This window comes from Leopardus geoffroyi, chromosome B3 (genome assembly GCF_018350155.1).
Source record: "Leopardus geoffroyi isolate Oge1 chromosome B3, O.geoffroyi_Oge1_pat1.0, whole genome shotgun sequence".
Taxonomy (NCBI): Eukaryota; Metazoa; Chordata; class Mammalia; order Carnivora; family Felidae; genus Leopardus; species Leopardus geoffroyi.
Window position 1 is genome coordinate 6632243 of NC_059337.1, and position 23552 is coordinate 6655794.

General features: G+C 49.2%; 1 protein-coding gene across 1 annotated transcript in view; it reads right to left on the reverse strand.

Moving 5' to 3' along the window:
- ABHD2 (abhydrolase domain containing 2, acylglycerol lipase) overlaps positions 1-17850 on the reverse strand; it is a 104674-nt gene extending 86824 nt beyond the window's left edge. The window contains 1 exon segment of the mRNA XM_045448685.1: positions 17710-17850. The gene's annotated coding sequence lies outside the window, so the exon portion shown is untranslated.
- Positions 17851-23552: the final 5702 nt, after the last annotated feature.

Genomic DNA, 23552 nt, shown 5'->3' on the forward strand with positions numbered 1-23552 from the left:
TGTTGCCGGCGGACTCTGTGCATCATTAACAAGACTCGCAAGAGCAACAGCCCTCATGGCCTTTGTTCTTCCTTCAAATAAGTTCAACATTTGTAGCTGTGCCATTTATGCCCGTAGTTCTGTCACAGTCCCTCCACCTGCGTGGGTGAATGACGATTTCAGCCTTGGAATATTAATGTTCACTGATAACACAAAGGAAGGAAAGAAAAAACCGAGCAGAGACTTCAAACACAGAAAACTCATTACACGGGGTGGCGGGATACGTACTGGAGCCCCCCCCCACCCCCCCCCACCAAATTCCCGACCGTCTGGGACCTGTGAATGTGACCTCCTTTGGATATCAGTTCTTGGCAGATGTCATTTAGATAGGGGGTCCCACTGATCGGAGTTAGCCCTAACTCCACGTCTGGGGTCCTTGTAAGGAGCAGGAAGTTTGCACACAGAGATACAGACACGCAGAGAAGACCTTTTAAAAGCTCAGTCAGTTAAGTGGCCGACTCTTGGTTACCTCTCGGGTCATGATCTCACAGTTTGTGAGCTGGAGCCCTGCGTCGGGCTCTGCGCGGACAGCATGGAGCCTGCCTGGGATTCTCTCTCTCCCTCTCCCTCTGACCCTCCCCTACTCGTGCTGTCTCTCTCTCTCTCTAATAAACTTAAAAAAAAAATAACCTGAAAGGTGGAAGGAGAGACTGGAGCGGTGCACCACGGAGAACAGGAACGCCAGGGATTTCCAGCAACCAAGAGAATTTAGGAGCAGCGCACGAAACAGACGTTCCCTCAGAGCCCTCGGGAAGGAAGCCACCCTGATTTCAGACTCTCAGCACTGGGAGAGAATGTGCCCAGATGACCTCTGCTGACTCCACAGCTCCCCGCTTCTGTCCTTAGAGGCCAGAGACACCCTCTGTCACGTCCTTCTGAAAGGTTCCTGGTGACCCACACAAGCTCCCTTGTACTATTTCGTGTGCCCCTTTCTCCGGCCCAAGTCAGTGAGCGGACATGAACACTCACAGGCTACTCATTAACACAATTCAAATCGTATTCTGTACACACACAGTATTGGCTTCTTTGCCTCTACGGTTCAGCTGTGAGATCACCCTCTCCTCTCCTAGTATCAGTGACCTAAGGAAGCCAGAGACGGGGACATGTGGGGAGGGGGTGTCTCCTCCAACCTGAGGGGACCTGACCGATAGGCTCCTGTCCTTCTGTGGGTCTCACAGTAAATACCTCTTAAGGAAAACCAAGCCAAACTCCTAAGGAAGATCTCTCTTTCTATTCCCCGCTGGTTAGACGTGGATTTTGTGTAGGTTCGGGCCCTGGAGCGAGAGAGCCCAGTGTCAAGTCCCAGCCCCACCAGTCATGGCGTTTGTCGTCGGGGCTCAACTGCGATCTGGACGTGCTGATCCAGAGACACTCCTGGCATCCAGCGAAGGGCCCCCAAATACGAGCTATCCCATCACCGCTACTAAGCCCTCCTCCCGTTTTCCTTAGAAAGCTCCCTTATCTGACAGAAATTACCCTAGAAGATATTCTTTCCCACCTGACACAGAACCCTCCTTAAAAATGAAGTAACTGGCTGACTGACTGCTTGGACCTCCTCCAACAAGTCCGGAATTCACCCCGGGACACACTCCTCTCGATTCTTCCGACGCGGAACCATGTTGAACTTAATGAATCACTACATACTAAGTGTTCTTCACCAAGTTCTCAGCTCTTCACAGTTCCAAGATGCGTCCTCGTTTCTGCACCGAAAGGGGTTCCGGTCGTGCTCCTGACACACGCGCCCTCTCTCTCCTGCTGAGGGGGTCCCCCCTTCCCCGTGGAAGGGCTGACCCCTCACCCACACCCCCGCCTGCGGGGTAAACTTACTCTGGCCTGGCCTGGCTCTGCTGACAAACCTCTCCGACGCCCTGAAATAAAACCCCAGGCCGGCACCGGAAGGCTCTGGCAGGCTTTGCAGGCCCCGTGGGGAGAGTCAGGAAGGATGGTGGAAGGCCACGGCACACCGCCCACGAAACCCTCACGTCACCCCAATGTTAGCCTTGTCGGTGGCCGCTTGGTTAAAACGCAGTCAGCCCTAGACGTTGACGTGACAACTTTGAGGAGAAAGCGGGGAGGGAAAGGGCCCGTTTCTACCCCACTTTCTCTGCCACTGAACTACAAAAGTCAGAGCAGTTAGAGAAAACAAAGCAACTAAATGAACAATCTGAAGAAGCCACTCCACAGGAGACACAGGCCCAGAGCACGTTGCCAGGAGAAAGCCCGGCCGGCCGGCCGCTCACTGTCACTCACGGCCACGGGGCCAGGACGGTGTCCCCAGAAGGCTCCAAGGTACATCCTGGTCCACCCAGAACTGCACGCTTCTGACAGCCCGGGCTGACTTGGGGCCCCATTCTCGCTCCCAGGGAGGTTTCAATGCCCCGCGTCAGCCCCTGTGCCAGCAGCTCATAGAACCACCCCCCCAGCATCCGCAGGCTGTTCCAGGCCTGCGTGTTCTCGCAGGGAAAGTTCTGCGGGATGAGCCCTCAGGGTAACCGCCTCAAGCCCGAAGTGATGGTCGGCCCTGGCAGCGACAGGCCGCTCCTGTCCTCAACAGATGCCCCACGAGGCTTCTTTTTGAATACTGACCACTGAGGACCTGGACGAGATTTCCTCCAGCAAATCAGCCCGGGTGGCCGTTGGCGGCTCGTGTGAAGATGCCGGGAAGTGGCTGACGGGAGGGAGACGACACGGCAAGGAGGGAGAAAGCCCCCTGGTGATCTAGCACAGCATCTCTTACAGATCAGGGGCTACAAAACGAAGGGCCGTCCGCAGTCGCGCACAACTTGGTAGAGAGAAGGGGGAAGAATTTACAGATAATTAACTACATTTATGTTGACGTTGTTTTCAGTTGTGGCCAAAATCCGGGCCTTGAAATTGCCTCTCTGCGCGAACTCACTCACGTATTAACTTTAATGTAACCGCATTCTTCCACAAAGTCATGAGGTCACACGCCAAACCGGCTGCGTTTCGCAGGATGTCCTACAAGTTGCCAGTAAGGGGAGAGCTACCCTCTGTGAGAGAACGTGAACCTCACGTGTCAACGTCAGGAATGGCTACCAACCCACCAGCTTTCCCGAAAGAAAATCACTAACCTAAAAATAGCAGGAGACTGGGTCACAGTTAAGCACGCACATTGAATTGAGCACTTTTACAAGCCCTTACTCAAATACAGAAAGGAAGCTGGCCTCTCCCATTAGCCAAGAGCCCTGCTGAAAAGGTACTTATACTTCCTAGCGGAGGACAAGGTCGAATGGGTAAAGTGCTTAGTAAAATCACAAGCAAAACGGTTTTCTCCACCGCAGAGAAACCATCCGATCCTTACCTGAGAACAAACAAAAAATCACAAGCCAGGTGTTTCCTCTATAGAAAGCCTAGAATTTTCTAAAGGGACAGGCACTTTAATAAATATATTTGATAGCCCTACACGTGGTGTTACAAAACCTATTCTGTAATTACGTTCTGTGATACCAAAGGCACATCTCAGCTTACCGGAATCCAAGAAACTCAAGTGCCCAGTTTCCTGGAGTTTTTAAGAGAAGGGTACAATTGGAGGGGCGCCTGGGTGGCTCAGTGGGTTGACGTCCAACTCTGGCTCAGGTCATGACCTCACAGTTTGTAAGTTCGAGCCCCATGTCAGGCTCTCTGCTGTCAGGGTAGAGCCTGCTTCGGATCCTCTGTCCCCCTCTCTCTGCCCCTTCCCGGCTCACGCTCCCTCTCTCAAAAATGCATGAACATTAAAAAAAAAAAAAAAAAAAAAAACCAGGGGTACAACCGGAGAGAAGAGCATCTCCGGATGTACGGCACAAAAGAAAATATCCGGGCATGTTCTGGGAACGGCACGGATGCCACCCAGTCTTCAATGTCTGCAAACCAACTGCCAGAAGGAGGAAACTGGGGAGAGGGCCAGTGCTGGAGCAGAGCACAGCTACCTGGCTAATATAGCAAGGTCCACACCCTGCAATGAAAGCAATGACACATATGGCCTGCTACAACTCTGGCACCCGCCCTCCACCACGCAGGCATCAAGAAGTAGATGTGTGAGCGGCGCTTGGGTGGCTCGCGGTTCAGTGTCTGACTCTTGACTTCGGCTCAGGTCATGATCCCAGGGTTGTGGGTTCCAGCCCGGTGTCGGGCTCTGTGCTGAGCGTGGGGGAGCCTGCTTGAGAGTCTATCTCCCCTGCCCCTCCCCTGCTCGTGCAAGCACAAGAACTCTCTCTCTCTTTGAAATGAATGAATGAATGAATGAATGAATGAATGAATCAGTGAAGCAGATGTGTGAGAAGACCTGACCAACATGTCAAGCGCCTTGCCCTTTCCCACGGGAAAGACACTGCCCGCAGGGTTAGCTCGCCAGCCCTCCGGCCCCTCCTGGCTCTGTGGTTCTCTGCTGATGAATTCTGTCAGTTGTGGGAGAAAAGAGCTCCCCTCAGGGCTCGGCCGCCAGGCCCTTTAACACAGGCCTAGAAAGCAGGAAAGGTTCTGGGCTCTTTGCCCTTCCAAGACTGAGAAGGTTCTGGAGGCAAGGGTATACAATGTGCATGGCATTTTAAGGCATGCTTTACTTATTTCTGTTTTATAAATATCTCAGATGCTGTGAGTAGAAACACTATCGCATGCCAGCTTAGAGCGGCAGGCTTAAAGGTCGCACGGATTCCATTGTGACAAAAGCCCAAGTCTTAGAAGACAAACTCCACCAGCTCAATGCTGATAAATATGAAGGACTGATTCACACCCAGGCCCTTGGGTTAAAAACGAAGACAAGGATATGATATGATGGGACAGTCATCCATCTGGTCCTAACCAAGCCAGCCGCCACACTGGGCCTCCGTGGAGGCCCGACCCAGCCTCCGCCATCAGTCCGACTGATTAGAGCCTCGTCCCCAGCTTCTAGGTCACAACCCAAGTGGAAGGACCCAGACGTGCCGGATCCTAGCCGTCAGAAGAGGGAAGGGGGCGCCCATGCGTCTTCACACTAGTTGCTTCTGGTGGCATCTGGAGCTATTCTCTCCTCTGGATATGCTGTGCTGTGCAACTTTGGGCAGATCACTTGCCCTCTCTGAGGGTTTTGAAGTTTTCCCTAGGAGCCCGTGTGGTGTAATGTAACGACGACAGATTTTAGAATCGGAGGGCCCGGGTTTGAGTTCAGGTTCTCCCAAATGATCTTAGGTGGCCCTGGGTGAATTATCTAAGTTTATTAAAAAAATTTTTTGGGGCGCCTGGGTGGCGCAGTCGGTTGGGCGTCTGACTTCAGCCAGGTCACGATCTCGCGGTCCGTGAGTTCGAGCCCCGCGTCAGGCTCTGTGCTGGCAGCTCAGAGCCTGGAGCCTGCTTCCGATTCTGTGTCTCCCTCTCTCTGACCCTCCCCCGTTCATGCTCTATCTCTCTCTGTCCCAAAAATAAATAAACGTTGAAAAAAAAATTAAAAAAAAAATTTTTTAATGTTTTATTTATCTTTTTGAAAGTGAGAGAGAAAGAGCATGAGCAGGAAGGGGAAGCAGAGAGAGAGGGGACAGAAGGTCTGAAGTGGGCTCTGTGCTGACAGCTGCGAGCCCAGTGGAGGGCTCGAACTCACGAACCGTGAGATCGTGACCTGCGCTGAAGTCAGACGCTTAACTGAGCCACCCAGGCGCCCAGAATTATCTAAGTTTTATGAAAGTTTGCTTTTTCTTCTATAAAATGGGGGAGGGGAGGTTACACACAGGTTATTAAGGGAAAGCAGTTAATGAAATTATGTAGATAAAAGAAGCTTTATAATTATAAAATACCCACAGATATACTCGAGATAAGGTTTGTAAGATGCCTTGAGCTTTTTAGAGGAAAGCTGCCTTATTAAGTATTTCAAGATTATAAAAATGTTAGTTTTAAAGCAATAGCTAGGGACTTTTAATACATGAAGAGCATGGAATTGGTCCCTCAGGCTTTCCTGAGCTTGGCTTTATCAGATCCTTCTACAGAAGACACTGAAATAGCTAAAAAAATAAAAATTCAAAAGCTCTAAGATGGAAAGGGCAACCCTCTGGATTGATATTTTTGGGGTCTTGGCTAAATAGATTCTCTTTCAAAGCAAAGAGCCCGAAGTGGGTTCACGCCCTCAAGTCTTCCCGTCTCCTCAGACATCGACACAAACATCTCACTGTTGTTCTAGGCCTCACCCGGTCTGGCCTCCTACTCGGGAAGCGAGCTTTCTCAGCCTTCTTTAAAGCACAAGGGCAAGTCCCAACTGCTGCCCTCGTCACCCAGCGGCCTCCTCCTTGGGTTTTTGTCTACACCTCACCCGAATCCGCCACGCGTCTGCTCCGAGCCCACCCCGGTCTCCCTCCACCCAACGTCGTAAGATACCGCGCACCACGGGGCCTCAGCCGCCAGCTCACTTTATAGGGGTTCCTCCTCTCCTGAGCTTCCCCCATGGGCACATGTCTCCTGAGAGATGAGGAACCAGCCATCAAGGAAGATTTTTTTCATCAGAAATGAGGGAACTGCTTCTCCATAACTGGGAAAGAGAGTGAGCCCGTTTCTCAAAAATTGATTTCCTGGTATAAGCTGGGAGCACCCTCACGGATACAGCAGTGGTTTGTCCCACCCCCGCCCCCCCACACACACACACCTCGTCCTCCACCAACCCCTGGAAAAAAAAGTGTGTCAATACCACAGGGGGCGGGGAGGGTGTTATGCAAATCCACACCCCCCTTCTGACATTCCACGCTGTTCTCCATGGGTACCAAAGGCATTAGCTTCATTCTAAGCTCGGGGAGGACTATGAAAGCATACGTAATACGTGGCATCCATGAAGTAACTGGAAAACAGTGCGAATCCATGCGTATTTAAGTATGAAATCCTAAAGTCCAACTACAGATACTGGAGGAATTCAAACAAAGGAAGCAGAAGGAAGAAGGAGGTGGACCCCTACCTAGCTAGGGGCCCCTGGGAAGAGACGGGACAGGAGGGGAGGGGAGGAGCAGGGGTGGGTACAGACACCAGGCTGGGCTCCCAGGCTGAACCAAGGCCCAAGAAGGCTGGACAGTCAGGAGGCTGGCAGACAGGGCAAGAGGGTGGGGTCCGGGAGCAGAGTGAGTGAGTCATTACGGAATGAAGCTTCAGGCCTTTACTTACAAGAAGATGGTGCCACACACATGTGGCCTTGGCCGTGCGTGCTGTGCAGGTACATGAAGGTCTGAGTGCACGAGGCAGTGGGTGTGAGCATTTATTTGGCTCCGTGCAACCTGATCCGTGGGATGTTGGACAAGCACTGTCATTCACCATTCGAACATCATGGCATGCCCTCGATGGCATCCAAATAGTTTTTTTTTTTTTTTTTTTTTTAAATATACTTCGCACACGATGTTACCACCAAATAGTCTTGTACAACCTGCTGAACTACACAGGAATCGTCGTTTAGGGGCCCATCCCCTTAAGGCCCTAACAACCACACCATCTCCCACGTTTCCATTTTGCAAACACCCTTTCGTAACGAGAAAATCTGTAAGCCTCGTCGCTACGTGAAAGTAACGATTCATATTCCTTTCGTCTCTGTTGGGGATTCCACGCCCTTCTAACACCACCCTTGTGTGAATTCTACACAAGTTTAAATTTAATGGTGTCGAGCACGCAGCGGGGGCACTCTCTACACGTTTACTGACCGAGTCTGTGGGAAGGCCTGACACATCACCATCCGGGTCCCTTGAGCAGAATTTTCTTACAAGGAGATTATGACATTAGGCTGAGAGGTACGGGTCTTTGTGAGTAACGGCCGCACTGGTGCGGAGCAAGAGAAAAAAACTCAGTGTGCCCTGGGCTGGCAGCCGTTTTTGGATATTTTAAAGAACATCTCAGAGTTCAGGCAAATAATTATCCATCTAAATGAAAGTTTTCCACTTTACGTCACTCAGAGAAGCTATTGTCTGATGCCATATTTCTTTTACCTTTCCCCCCGTTTGTCTGAAACATATCTTAGTAAGTTCAAGGAGCTCTAAATCAATCTACTTCAGAAACTGCTTACACATAGAGAGAAGTCAAAGCCCAAACAGGCTGTTCTGGGTAGCAGAAGGAAGCAAAGGCACCCAAAGAGAAGGCAGACAGAAAGCTGCCTACTGATTGTTGGGATTCAGATAAATCCCGAAATACCTCTAGAAGACTCACAATTTTGGGGCGCCTGGGCGGCTCAGCCGGTTAAGCATCCAGCTCTTGGTTTCGGCTCAGGTCATGATCTCATAGTTTGTGGGTTCAGCCCCACGGCGGGCTCTGTGCTGACAGTGTGGAGCCTGCTTGGGATCCTCCCTCTCTCTGTCCCTCCCCCGCTCGTGGTTGTGTTCTCTCTCTCTCTAAAAAGTAAATAAACTCAAAAAAGATCTGTAGAAGACTTACAATTTCTGCTAATGTACTCCGAAACAGCCAGTGCAACAAAATCGTCTATGGTATTTTCCAACTGGCGTGAACTTATGACATAATCCAGCAAATATAAATTTGAAAACGATTAATCCTAAATTAACCTGGATCGAAATGTTGGTGGAGTTACAACACAGGGATCTTTTTTGGCATCTAAGGGAAACGGAAAAATCCCTCCTCAAACATCTATGGCATCTGATACACGTCGGTGTAAATAGGTCAGAACAATTGTGGTTACAAAGACTTCTGCTTCATCGAGATGCTTTCTGTGGGTGTGCACACAGCAGGGTGGGGAAATTCACAGGCTTTGGGGACAGATAGACCTGGCCTGAATGGCAACTGTACCATTTACTGACAACGTGACTTCGGGCAAGCTTCTTAACCTCTCTGCTCCTCGGTTTCCTGACCCATTAAATGGGGCATAAGAAGAGTGTCCTGCGATTACATTCAATAATTAAAAACTCAAACACAATGTGAACTTGGCAGTGGTGTCCTCACCAGAGGAGGGGCTTGGCTTCTGCACCAAGGCTAGAGAATCCCAGTCCAGAGCCAAACGTCCAGATCTACAAGCCTGGTTAGTCCAGCTCCCAGACTTGCCTGGGAGCGATCACGACCGGTCCAATCTACTCGTCTTCTACAGGTGACGAGTGGGTCATACGTGGACACACCTGTGTTCCCATCCCAGCCTACTAGCTTCTCTGTCAGCCACCCAGAGAAAATACTGTCTGTAAACCACAGGTTAGGGTGTGACGACCCTCACCTTGGGCCCCTGGGGTGTTCTCTGGCTGATGTTAACAAGTCACTGTGTCTTGAAAACAAAGGAGGAGAACCAGATGATACTAAATATTCCTATGCGTGTAACTCTAATCAAATGCTTGTGACTGAAATACATCAGTTATTCCTCAAGCAAGTCACAAAATGCACTAAAGCTGACAGCGGAGACCAATTACATAATGTACTGTTTACATGAGTGCGTCCTCAGACATTCCCTCATTTGAGTTGGTATTCAAAATAGTTCTGTGAGTTATTATTAATGCAAGTGAGGAAACTGAGGCCCAGGGACCCTCCCGGTGCCAGGCTGTGGGTAAGGCTCTAGGAATACAAAGACGTGAGGCACCTACCCGTCTCAGAGGCTCTTTGTAGAGCTGGACAGACACCAACTACTTTAGCCCCGTCGACAGGTGCTCTCTGAGCCTCTTCCATCCAAAGAGAGCCTTAAAAAAAAACACCTGCATTCCTCTTAGAAGCTCTTTGGTGGCAAAGTCAAGATTTCTCTGGCAATTTCGCTGCAACACCCAGCTTTCTATGTAAAGTCGATAAATAGACTGATGAGTGATATTAATGATAGACTAAGGGAAAGGGGTTGTGTTTTCCAAATTGGGGAGAATATCCTCAGTTGTAAGCTACTTGGCATTTCCCATCATCTTGCTATTTAGGAGGGCACATTTTTCAATGTCACGGACAAGAAAGAGTCAGCACTTTATTTACGTGATCAGAATAGAGAAGGGCATTGCAGCCAAGGCATGTGGAAGCTAGAAGCTAAAAGTCCATGGTGGGAGCACAGTTCAGGCCACACAGGGAGCTAGCTGTGAGGGGCTGGAGGCTCACCAGGCATTTACGGAAAGTGACCTCGGGGCCAAGCAAGGGCTGATGGTGGGGCTGATGGTGGGGCAGAAGGTCCGGCCCCCATGGAAGGGCCGGACGGCAGCGGCCCAGCAGAGAGAGAGAGAGCTCAATAAATGTTTGCTGAACAAATGAACGGCTCCAGTGCAATCACATACTCCTAGGCATGTTGGGTTTCCCTCAACTTTTAGAGGGAATAATGTCATAACTGCATACCTGAGAAAGTTAATAGGATACCAAACAATGCACGTGGACATTTGCTAAGACGCATCATTCCACGTTAACTGAACAAAGCGAGAGAGAGGACCCCATGCACAATACGCTGCCAGTTATATAAAAAAGAATGGTCGGGGCGCCTGGGTGGCTCAGTCGGTTGAGCGTCCGACTTCGGCTCAGGTCACGATCTCACTGTTCGTGAGTTCGAGCCCCACGTCGGGCTCCGTGCTGACAAGCTCGGAGCCCGGAGCCTGTTGCAGGTTCTGTGTCTCCCACTCTCTGCCCTTGCCTCGCTCATGCTCTCTCTCTTTCTCAAAAACGAATAAACGTTAGGAAAAAAAATTAACAATAAATAAACTTAAAAAAACAAACAAAAAAGAACCACAACGTGGCACTTTAGACACAAACAAATCAAGACCTCACAGAGTCAAAGAACAACTTCCAGGACTGGCTCATATCACTCTAAGATACTACAACTGCATTATCAACGCTGTGTAGTCCACACCACCTTAAAACACCAGGCACAAACCCACACCAAACGATGCTACGGGGAGGCCAGCCAGGCTACGTGAACAGCCTGGTTTCCCAGCACTGTTTAAGGAACCCGGAAGAGTGGAACCTCCTTGACCAAAGTCCTCTTCTTCAGGCTCTCTCCAGGCCATGATTCCATTTCCACTAGCTCAAGCTTTTTAGCATTCCAAACCCGTTCTGTTTATCCCGGGACACCGACCTTCCCATATTTTTGGTATTAAAATATCTTTTCTTTTTAAAAACAAAATTTTTTTAACGTTTATTTATTTTTGAGACAGAGAGAGACAGAGCATGAACGGGGGAGGGGCAGAGAGAGAGGGAGACACAGAATCCGAAACAGGCTCCAGGCTCTGAGCCATCAGCCCAGAGCCCGACGCGGGGCTCGAACTCACGGTCCGTGAGATGGTGACCTGAGCTGAAGTCAGACGCTCAACCGACTGAGCCACCCAGGCGCCCCTAAAATATCTTTTCTTAAAAGATGGCAACAATAGGGGTGCCTGACTGGCTCAGTCTGCAGAGAGTGTGACTCTTGATCTCGGGGTTATGAGTTCAAGCCCCATATTGGGTGCAGAGCTTACTTAAAAATAAATAAATAAATAAACAAACAAACAAGTAAATAAATGAAAAGATGGCAACATAGGAGATGACAGGGCTTTTTTGGTTTCTTACCTGAAAAGATTAACATGTGGCAATCCTGTGTTGGACTTCCTGATTTTTCGTGCTCTGACAGGAGTAAGTGAATAGCACATAAATACATACCAGGGGTGAGTGTGCACAAATGGGGCGATTTTCAACGTTTCTCTCTCTGTTACCCCCAGGAGGCTGGAAAAAGCACAACTGATAAAGCCACTCCCTTGTATCACGTAACATGTATCTACGGTATGACTGACAGATAATGTGGACTCCCAGCACTGAGCAAAGACCATAAAGTAATGACTCCAGATTAGACTGGCTAACTAAGATCTTGGAGATTCAATTCGATTTCACGGTGACTCCAAATTAGACTCAGAGGGGGGTGCCTGGGTGGCTCAGTGAGTTAAGCATCTGACTTTGGCTCAGGTCATGGTCTCGCGGTTCTTGAGTTCGAGCCCCACGTCAGGTTCTGTGCTGACAGCTCAGAGCGTGGAGCCTGCTTCAGATTCTGTCTGTCTGTCTGTCTGTCTCTCTCTCTGCCCCTCCCTGCCTGTACTCTGTCCCCATCTCTCTCTCTCTCTCTCTCAAAAATAAAGAAACAAACAAATAAAGTTTTAAATTAGACTCAGATAAATAAAAGCAAGATGAAGATTTAAGATACATTTGAAGAGGGAAACAGAACAGGCAAGACCTGGGAGCCACAGAAGACCAGAAGACCGTGTTTAATTCGGTGCAGTTATATAGAACATAAGTGCAGCCCTAGAAAATTCAAATATGAAGCACCCCAAAACTCCCTTCTTAGAGTCACCGCCGGAGAAAGCTTGGCCAGGCCGTGTCGGGTTCAGACCTTGGAAATGGTAAAGTGATTTAGAGAATTTGGGAAACACTGTTAAGGAGAACAACAAAAATTATATTCCCGAACGTTGCTTTAGGAAAGATGCTTGATGGAGGCACAGGTGGGAGAGCTGGTTTTTCCTGGGGTGAGAGACAAGGGGTGGGGCACTTAGCAAAGCTACCCAAACAGGAAGTCCGGTAGTGAGGTGCACAGTTCCTTCCTGATGCTCAGAGGCAAGGACAAACAGAGCCCGTGCCACGGTGCAGGAGACAGGGCTAGGCGTGACAGAGGTGCTGACATGTGTATCACGAAGGTCCAGGAGTCTTCTCTGGAGACCAGAGAAAACACAGCAAGCTTCCCCTGGCAATTCCAGCACATTGTGCCCTGAGGGCAAGGTGAAGGGCCAAGGGTCACTGTTCCTCATTCTCCAATGCTCCCACTCTCCCTTCATAGGATGACCTTTAGGAGAAGCCCTCCACCTCACCTGGCCTCTTCTCAGGCTTAGAACTACAAGATGCAGAGAAGAACCAGAGCTGCCCCTAAATATCCACAAAATGTGTTAGGATCTCCACGCAAAGCTGCTGCCTAAATAAGATGGTCCTTAGCATCCTTCGCAACAGAAAGCAGACAGCTGAAATAGACCACCTCCGTAAAAAAAATGCCCCTGAGGGTCGCGCGCCTGGGTAGCTCGGTTGGTTAAGCTAAGTGATCGACTCCTGATTTTGGCTCGGGTCAGGATCTGTCAGTCGTGAGTTCGAGCCCTGCGTTGGGCTCTGTGCTGAGCATGGAGCCTGCTTCGGGTTCTCTCTCTCCGTCTCTCTCTCAAAGCAAATAAACAAACGTTAAAAAAAAAAAAAAGCAAGGTTCCAAATAGCATGTATAGTATGCTACCGTTTGTGTGCAAGGGAAGGGGATACTCATGATGAATTCGCTGCTAGACGTATAAAATATCCTGGCTGTGCATGGAACACCTCTGGAGGATGAAGAAATCGGTAACGCTGGTGGAAAACATTAGGTGGCAGGGGTCAGGGGTGGACCGAGAGGAGTCTACGGTCTCTTCTTTGGTGCCCTTCAAAACGTCTTCTTTCATCCTGCGTTACCGATTTTTCGAATTTGAATTAAAAACCGTTAAAAATGTTCTCAACGTAAAATAACAACAAAACCGTCTGTATGCAGCAAACCGAACACACGTGTTCATCCGGACAGCTGTTTTCCTGGCACACACCCCACGCTCCGTCTGTTGAACTGAATGAACCCCTTCTTAAAGACGACAAGAGAAAATCAGAAACGAGGCAAACCCACGGGTATCAACGTTCCAGTTCTCTAGTAAGCTCTTTACCTGTCTGCTACTCCGCTGTGACAAAAGATCAGAAAATGGGGCCCTTGTGTAACAAGCCTTGCAAGCAGCGGGATCCCAGGCACAAGCTTCACAGATAACGACGGGTCTGATCATCTGTCCGCGCACCAGCCATTTCATAAAAAGAAATCACTTAATCCAAAAAACATGATGCCCTGGAACCAAGACAACACAAATAAATATGCAGATCTGAAAAATGATCCTGGAGGGAGATGACGTCAGCGTGCACAATGACATCGACACAAAAATAGCAGCACAGGGGTTAAAAATGTCCACGGGTGGCCAAGAAGGTCGGGACATGAAAAGCTCCTACAAAATTCTCATGCCAGACCACATCAAGAGGCAGCCTGAACTTCCAGCGCTCTGTTCCTGGGGATAGTTTGGCCCAAAATGGGACCAGAAGGCTGAAACACCGCATGCCCCGGTCATCTATACGCTCAAATTGGTCAAGGAGTACTCAAAACCCACACTGCAATAAAAACCAGAATAATGTTAGCAGTAGATCACAGCAGAAATTCTGCCACATGAAATTCTATTATTTTGGAAGTCTCCCTGCTAGGGTTTTTAATAAAGAACCAGGTTTTAGGCAAAAGGGAAGCCAGACTCCACTTTTGTCTTCCACAGGACCAAAGAAATTACCTCATGTTCTGGGCAGAGGGGAACCACCATATTCACTGTGGGCTCTCTTTCAGAGATTACCAGGAGGAAGGTGTAAATGCAAGAATTAAGGAGTAACTGCGGAATGAGAAGCCTCAGGCAGGAAAAGAAAGGTGGGGGGGAAGGGGCCCATATTAACACACAAAGGAACGAAAACAATTATTCTAAGATGGCTGAGCTCTAGAACGTCCAAAACAAAAAACCCAAACTCAGAATCAACTCTCAAGAAGGTGTCGATCAATGAATATGATAATCTTTGGTTCATTCTAGAAAACTCATACAAACAGAGAAGGTAAAACCAAAAGTGACCAGATTCCTGCCAGAAATAAAGGTGACTGGTTATCTTCCAATTAGAAAGGAATTGGCTGTGGTGCCTGGGTGGCTCAGTCAGTTAAGTGTCAGCCCCTTGGCTTCAGCTCAGATCATGATCTCATCAGTTTGTGAGATTGAGCCCCACGTCGGGCTCTGTGTGGACAGAAGGGAGCCTGCTTTCCATCCTCTCTCTCTGCGCCTCCCCTGCTTGCTCTCTGTCTCTCTCTCTCTCAAAATAAATAAATAAACTTAAAAAATAAAAAAAGGGATGGGACGCCTGGGTGGCTCAGTCTGTTAAATGTCCATCTTCGACTCAGGTTGTGACCTCGCGGTGCGTGGGTTCGAGCCCCGCGTCAGGCTCTGTGCTGACAGCTCAGCACCTGAATCCTGCTTCGGATTCTGCGTCTCCCTCTCCGATCCTCCCCCTGCTTGCTCTCTGTCTCTCTGTTTCACCCTCAAAACTAGATAAAGAATAAAAATTTTTTTTTTCTTAAATAAAAATAAAAAAAGGGAACTGGCTGGCAAAGTGAGATAAGATATATTTATCAGAACCATGAAAGCAATAATGGAAAGGAAAGGGAAGGGAAGGGAAGAGAACTGTCCCAACTAAAACGAGAGCCAAAGTCATTCCACTGCACTTTCTCGTTTATTTCAAGCCCGAGAAGAGAACTGGGAAAACATGGGAAAACCAGTGAAGAAGCTACACTCCCAGCAGAAATCAGTCACACGCTTCTGCTTCTGCCGAGGAAGACAGGCGCTGCGGGTGCTCCCCCTGCTCCAATGACTAAGTAACTTGCTTAAATGCATTTGACACACGATCCTTGAACTTCCAAAAAGCACTTAATACAGTGGCTCATGAAATCTTCATCTAAAAATGTTCATCCATTTATAATCAAGATGCATCACACTGACAAATGGGCAGGAGGGCCGCACAGAGGGAACAGATATTTGGAAGGATGCCGTCAAGATTGGTATTATCAGGGACTTTGTTGATCACTCGGAAGGATTTCTTCCTCCCTTTTTTAAAGAGAATAAAAGAGATCTGTGGTCTAAATGCAGTGTAATGACAAAGGGAGGACTAACAAGAGGAAATGAATGACATGATTCAATAAAAGAAAAAAAAATCTTTTAAATGCAATGTGACTTAGAAACCCCCACAGATGTCTCTGTTACAATGAAATCTGGAATACGTTTGATGACTTGGGGGCAGGGGGGACAGGGAAAAAAATTAGCTCCTGACAGAAAATATTGGATGGTAGATATGGGGGGGGGGGCGGGGGTGGAAAAGGCAACTGAACATCAAATTTAGCAAATCAAGAGTGGTTACTATGTGCCAGGCACTGTTCTAAATGCTTCAGATACAGTAACTCATGTAAACCTCAAAACAACCTTCTAATCTAAGTACCATTATTATTCCTGTTTTATAGGTGAGCAAACAGAGGCACAGAGACGTTAATTAACTGGTCAAAGGTTACAGATTGTAAGACGTAGGGTTAGGATTCCAATCCAAAAATCTGTGCTCCTAACCCTTCTGGCTTTCCCCTAGAATTTAAACACCGAGAGGGTCAGAGAAATACGAGTCAGGCATTGGCTAAATCCAGGGTTAGCCGATCACCCCTTAGTCACGGCTCCGTGATGACCAGTCAGCCCTGTGACCTCTGCGGGCCTTAGTTTCCTCACCTGTGCATTGAAAAGCTAGATTAGGCGAGCTCTAACCAAGGGTTCGGCAGCTCTAAGCTGCCCCCAATCTATGCCGACGGTCTAGGGTATATGGCCTGGTCTGCTTTCTGACCAGGATATTCAAAGATTATTTCATCCTAAAACAGGCAGCAAGTTGTATTAAGGTTCTTTCTCTGCCTCCTGACCTTCAGAAGATTATTATGTCCCCTCCATTCAGGCAAATGACAGAGAGTAATGAAAGGGGTACTGTACAGTTTCTCTTCTGGACTCGACTTAATGGGGTTGTAATGAAATGGCCCTCCAAAAGCTCTGGCTGCAGACCACGTGAACTGTGCTAAACCTACCAATCCCGGGCCCCTCTCATGAGCCAATTCTTGGAATCTACCCTCCCATCTGGCTACGGGAATGCAGGTGAAATTGACACACTGGAGGTGGAGCAACCAAAAGAGAGGAATTGGGGAGATGAAGACATGGAGGGCAAGGGAATCCCAATTACAGAGTTTCGAGGTGGCTAAATAAACCTTATCTTCTTGCCATACTCCATTCTCTTTGCTAACACCCACTCTTCAGAGTTGAGACCACAAAATTCATTATGGTGAATTCAACACCCACTTCCAAACTAACAGACCCCCAGAAATATCCTTCTCAAGCTGGGCCTTAAAGGTCACCCCGAGTGCATCTGTGAGTGAAGGAGGACCTTCCAGGTGGGTCATGCAGTCCTCCTTTGAGAATCCTTTCTAAGCATCCCTGACAGGTGGCTGTCATCTGGCCTCTGCCTGGACACTTCCAAGGTCGAGGCACTGGCTGCCTTGCCGGACAGGCAGCCGCCTGCGCTGCTGGACAGCTCTCTGTAGGGAAAGCCCACGAAGCGCCTAGAACAGTGCCTGGCGTGGGGCCAAGCTCAGTAAGTGCGCCTCCAAATGGGTCAAAAGCTGCCTCCTTACAACTTGAACCCACCGATCCATGGTGCACCGCTGGAGCCCTGCAACGCAGAGGCCCCTCGGGTATCCGGGGCTGTAAACAGGCCCCTCGGCCCTCTCCTTCCAGGTGCGGATCCCAGACCTCCATCACCAGGCCTGGGTCGGCAGACCCCCTCCCCAAACCCCAGAGGTCCCAAGAGTGAGCACCAATGGAGAGACAGCCGGCAGGGAGGCCGCAGTCAGGGATGCCCCAACCTCGGTACCCGGGGCAGGAGGGGACAAAGAAGAGCTTTCAGAAAGGCGTATCCCACGCGCCGCGGTCCAGGCTGCCTCCCTCCCAGCCACTGGGCGAGCCGGCCCTCGGGATCCCCGCGGCGCCAGGTGACAGGCCCCGGAGGATCCGAGGCGCAGGCAGCGGCGCGATGGGCCGAGCCACGACGGGGACCTCGGGGCTCAGGGATCTGGCCCGACGGATCGTGGGAGCGATCCCGGCTTAGCGGAGCTCGCCGGGCCGTGGCTTTTACCTGCGCGTGGTTGACTAGCGCGTCCTGGTTTGCCCCTAGCCGGGTTCCCGAAGCTCCGCGGCTGCCGGCGGCGCTCATGGAAATGCAGCCGGAACCCCTGGCCAGCGCAGCTCCCGCCGCTACCGGCCCCGCCCAAGCAACTGCCGCCACGCCCCTGACGACCGCTTCTGCCACGCCCCTGACTCGGAACCCGCCCGCTCATTGGGCGGCCAAGCCGCTGCTCTACGAGCCCCGCGCGCTCATTGCACCCGGCGGGAAATCCATTGGTCAGCGGAGCTGCTTCTCAGGGTGGAGGCGGGACCCTCGGCGAGGAACTCCTCCGCAATTGGTTACCTTTGACGTCTTTAGCCTGTGGGCTGAGACGCTATTGGATGAGACCAGTGCGGAGGGAGTGGGGAAAGAGGGGGGTGGGCTAAAAGATGCGTCGTGTTTGCTGTTGATGGGGGCGGGGTGCAGAAAGGGAGACAATTGTGACCGCGAGCTTGTTTGGGGGGCCGGGTAAGGTCAGGTGTCTTGTGAATTGAGCGGAGGGAGGCCAACTGGTGGTTAGCTCAGCTGCAGAATCTGGTGGCTCCAGGCCTACCGACTAACTCACCTGTAGCCCAGAACACAGCCCAAGACACCGGTCATAACCGGGAGAGGAAGGAGGTTGGTGAATCACCGAGCCGCAAAGAGAAGAAAGGATGTGGAGGCATAAGCCTCTGGCCCCTTGCAGCTGGTTAGGGTGATGGGGACGTGCTGGGCAGTGTGGACCCGTTACTGTCCCACTGCCCTTTCAGCACTTAAGATGACAGCCCAGTGGGAGGCAGCCTGCAAGAATGCAGCCTTTAGAGTCAGACCTGCTGTTGATTAGTACTGGTTGCATGGCCTTGAGCAAGTCACTTAACCTTTCCATATGCACCCTGATTTCTTCCTTTCGCAACTGGGAGTAACAGTGATAATTGACGAGGAGATTAAATAAATCTGGTAAACACTAAGTGCCTGGCACTCAGCAGGCATTTAATCAAAACTGGTTCTCCACCTACTCACCTCCATGGGTCCATGGAACTAGGCCCAGTTCTAAAATTCTATGAGCCTGAAACTGCTTTTGCAATGGCATGTGCTTCGCCAAGAATAGAACATTTGACTGACTTGGAATGCAACTCCTTTAAGGGGTGGACAGGATCACCCTACCAGGGCACGGCAGGGCTGGAAGAGAGAGAGGAGAGGAGGAGATGGAAGGAGCATTTAGTGAGAGAAGGGAAGCAAAATTTGTAGCAACGTTAAGTCTTTTCCAGCACATTTCAGGGTTATGACAAGGGAGAATGGAGCTTCCCCCATCCTGTTCACCCAAGTGTCCAACGGCTCAAGTTTCATGGAGCGTGACCAAATAACCCTTTGAAGGCTGATCAGCCCTGGACCAGAAACCACCACATAAGATCTTTCAGGGATTCCTGAAGCCCAGTCCCCATCCTGAAGGCATGGAAGTCCGAGAGCGTGAACAGAAAGAGCCTCTCGCCTGAATTTAGCCCCAGACCCCTTGGGACCCAAGGTGTTCCAGGGTGAAAGAGGAGAAAGAATCCTTTGCCATTGCTGGATTTTTCATTCAGTTGTCACGTTACCTAAAAAAAATGTTGCGCCTCAGTAGTTATTTATGCCTCTCTATTCTCTTACATCTTGGAAACAAAAAAGCCAGGCTTCAGAAGCAACGAATTTTAGTGAGGGACCTCCATAGCTCTGACTCCTGTTAAAATAGCTTGGGCCGCCAGAAAAGAGCTTTCCATCTGCTGCCAGTTGTGTGTGCCTGTGTGTGTGTGTGTGTGTGTGTGTGTGTGTGTGTGTGCGCGTGCACACATGTGCACACGCATGCACCCACAGTTGGTTCTGCCCCACAGTTTTCATGTCTTTAAACAGGACTGCTTGGTGGCCATACATATGTCTGTACATGTGCTGGGGAAACTGGCCTGGCCCACTACAGGTTAGCTCCTGCCGTGTTTGCTGAAGGAGACTGAGCTGTTTTGTTAGACCCTGTGAGACATTAAAGTGGCTCCTGAGGTCTGGGAAGATTTCTCCAGCTTGATTCAGAGCCACAGAAAGCAGCTGTTAGAAGTAGATGACTCTACTGGATGGATTTTTCACCCCTTGTCAGGAATACAAGTTTAGCCAAGAGTTCCAGAAGGGGACAATCATCCGGTTCAGGAATTCTAAAACAATTGCATCACAAAGGCTTAAAAAGACTTGCGGAATGAGCCCGGAGGAAGAAGAAGGAAAGGATTGAAGGCATCTCTGGCTGGCTTCAAGAATCATCCACTGCCTTCTGCAACACATAGAACTTGTGTTCTTACTTGTTGCTGGTTTCTGTGTCCTCCTCTCTACTTTGGCTCTTGCCTTGTTCTGTTGAATCACATTATTTCCTTCTATAAAGCATTTCTGTGGGAGGCCATTTAGGAGACAGAATGGACTCATTTTTGCCTCCTGGGTTAGTAGTCTGTGGGGACTGAGGATTTGGTGAGGGTTGGCCTAGGATAACCAGTTTGTAGAACATGGCTACGAAATGCATTTCTGGGGGCGCCTGGGTGGCTCAGTCGGTTGAGCATCCGACTCTTGATTTTGGCTCAGGTCATGATCTCACGGTTCTTGGGATTGAGCCCTCCATCAGGCTCTGTGCTGACAACACAGAGCTTGCTCGGGATCCCCTCTCTCTCCTTCTCTCTCTGTCCCTCCGCATGCTTTCTCTCTCTCAAAATAAATAAAAAATATGTATGACGTACATTTCTGAAAGCATGAGAGTGCCTTGTTATGAAGACAACCAGGGAGAATGTGTACACTCACTCTTGTTCTGGAAAAGCTCCGAGACTCTACTAAAGTCGACCGGGCTCTAAAGTCACCTGGGGATGCCTCTGCAGGATTTCCTAACCCTTTGAAAATCTGGGAGGCCCTCCAGGAGATGGCAAGCAGCAGTGGTCAAAGCAGATAGTGTTCTCTGTTTATTCTCTTCCTGCAAAATCAGCGGTTCACCTGGTTGGTCAGTTTCATTGTTTATCTTCAGGGAATGGTTGAGAGCAACTGGCCTTGGAGCCTCTGCTACTTGGCCTTGAATCCTGGCTCTGCCCTTCCTTGCCTGGTGTCCTTGGGCAAGTACCACACCTCTGTATCTCACTTTCTTCTGTAAAATTCAGGTGACGTTAATGGTGCTTCCCCAATGGAGCAAATAATAGATGTTAAGTGCATCAAACAGTACCTGGCATATACTTAGCTCTTAATAAATGTTCGCCATGGTTATGACAGGAGACCACTTAAGAACCTTTCTCGGGGCACCTGGGTGGCTCAGTCGGTTAGGCGTCTCTTGATTTCCGTTCAGGTTAGGATATCATGGTCTTTTTATTTTTTTTAATGTTTATTCATTTTGAGAGAGAGACAGAGACAGAGACAGTGCAAGCAGGGGAGGGGCATAGAGAGAGGGAAAGAGAGAGAATCCCAAGCAGGCTCCACGTTGTCCCAATGTGAGGCTTGAACTCAAACCATGAGATCATGACCTGAGCCAAAATCAAGAGTCAGACACTTAACCGATTGAGCCACCCAGGTGCCCCAGGATCTCATGGTCTTGAGATCAAGCCCCACATCGGGCTCTGCGAAGGGCATGGAGCCTGCTTAAGATTCTCGATCCCTCTCCCTTTGCCCCTCCCCCACTTTGGCTCACGTGCTCTTGCTCTCGCTCTTTCTCTCTCTCTCTTAAAAAAAAAAGGAACCTTGGGGGGCCTGGGTGGCGCAGTCGGTTAAGCGTCCGACTTCAGCCAGGTCACGATCTCGCGGTCCGTGAGTTCGAGCCCCGCGTCGGGCTCTGGGCTGATGGCTCGGAGCCTGGAGCCTGTTTCCGATTCTGTGTCTCCCTCTCTCTCTGCCCCTCCCCCGTTCATGCTCTGTCTCTCTCTGTCCCCAAAATCAATAAACGTTGAAAAAAAAATTAAAAAAAAAAAAAGGAACCTTTCTCTAAGGCGATCATTAAAAAAATTTTTTTTTATGTTTTTATTTTATTTTTGAGAGAAAGCCAGAGTGCAAGCAGGGGGAGGGGCAGAGAGAGAGGGAGACAGAATCTGAAGCAGGCTCCAGGCTCTGAGCTGTCAGCGCAGAGCCTGACGTGGGCTTGAACCCACGGACTGCGAGATCATGACCTGAGCCAAAGTCAGACATTCATTCAACTGACTGAGCCACCCAGGCACCCCTATGCTTTACCTTAATATAGCTTTAGATTCATAGCAAAATCAGGCAGAAAGCACAGAAAGTTCCCATTTATGCATCCCCACCCCAGAACAGGCAGGATTTTTTTTTTTTTTTACTAGCAATATCTACCAGCTGGTGAAATTTTTCTGTTGGAATATCCTTACCGAAAGAGGGTTCCAAGGACAGAGTCAAGGTTTTTGAGGATAGACCTCATCACCATAGTAAATGAGACGAAACAGGAAAGGATGTGGCTGAGAAAACCGTACTAAAAACTGCAGTCTGGATGTTGATGAAATTTCTCAGAAGGCCTAAGAGCGTTGACTCTAATGAGTCAAAAATTGCTACTTTCTTTTCACACCCAGTGCTGCATATGTAAAGTCTAGACCGGGGGAGCTCAGAGTTCTCCATGGCCAGGCTTCCTGGCTAGATTCTTATTGATAATGGTGATGATGTTTGCTCAGAAGTCCCCGTATGCAATAGTTGTAGGAGAACAAACTATGAGGAAATTCAAGAGTTTGGCTTGTTTTGTTATTGAAAAGCTTCCTACTGGCCGTTTGAAGCAGTGATGAGTCATAACCTTATGTTTGGGGCTGCTTCCTTAAACCTACATGTGAAGTTGTCTATAAAAAATGCATAGGGTGGTTTTATGCCCAGGATAGTCTTGGTTTCTGCCTATTGCCCTGGAAATTTTTTAACAATGCCCCCCTTTAGTCTCAAATGGACTCAGTTTGGGTGATAAATTATATGGTGATATTTACACTTACATACACAGGACCAAGCACTGAAAATGCTCAGGAAACACTGCCCCCCACCTCCCATCCCCCCACACACAGGCGAAAAGGGAATGTTTCAGCCTTATAATCAGATACAGAGTATCAGACAGGTGGCTGGCTAAAGATGTCTTCTTAGTCACCATGCACGCCTGTTCTTGACGTCATCCTTAATTACAGTAATAAAAATTGAACTCCTCATTCTATCAACTCAAAAGGAGTCAATAAAACCTGTGCATTAAGTAAGTGCATCACATATCCTTTCCTGCATAATTTCATGTTATTGAGCTCTTTTAAAGCTGTTTAGGGGCACCTGGGTGGCTCAGTCAGTTAAGCATCCAACTTTGGCCAACAGTTCGTGAGTTCGAGCCCCGTGTCAGGCTCAGTGCTGACAGCTGGGAGCCTGGAGCCCGCTTCGGATTCTGTGTCTCCCTCTCTCTCTGCCCCTCCCCCGCTCATGCTCACACTCTGTCTCTGTCAAAAATAAATAAACTTAAAAAAAAATGTTTTTAAGCTGTTTACATCCTACCAGAGATCCCTATTTTGTTTTTCCATATATTAGAATTCATTAACAAGGTAGTAAATATTTTTACTGCATGGGACGTATAGTACTAACAAGATAGAACCATAAACCAAAGTCCCATCTCGATATAGGACAAATACTGTAAGAGACACTAAAAAAAGCTGAGCAGTAAGCAATACAGTGTAATCAACATTGCGAACAATTGTTCAGAGGAGGCAACAATTTCTTCTGGTTTAGAAGCTTAGAGATTTGACCTGGGCCTTGAAGGTTCACGGGGCTGAAGCTGGGGTGGGAGGTGGGTGGCATTCCCAGCAGGTGAGGACATCAGGAACACAGAGGCCCCTAAGTAG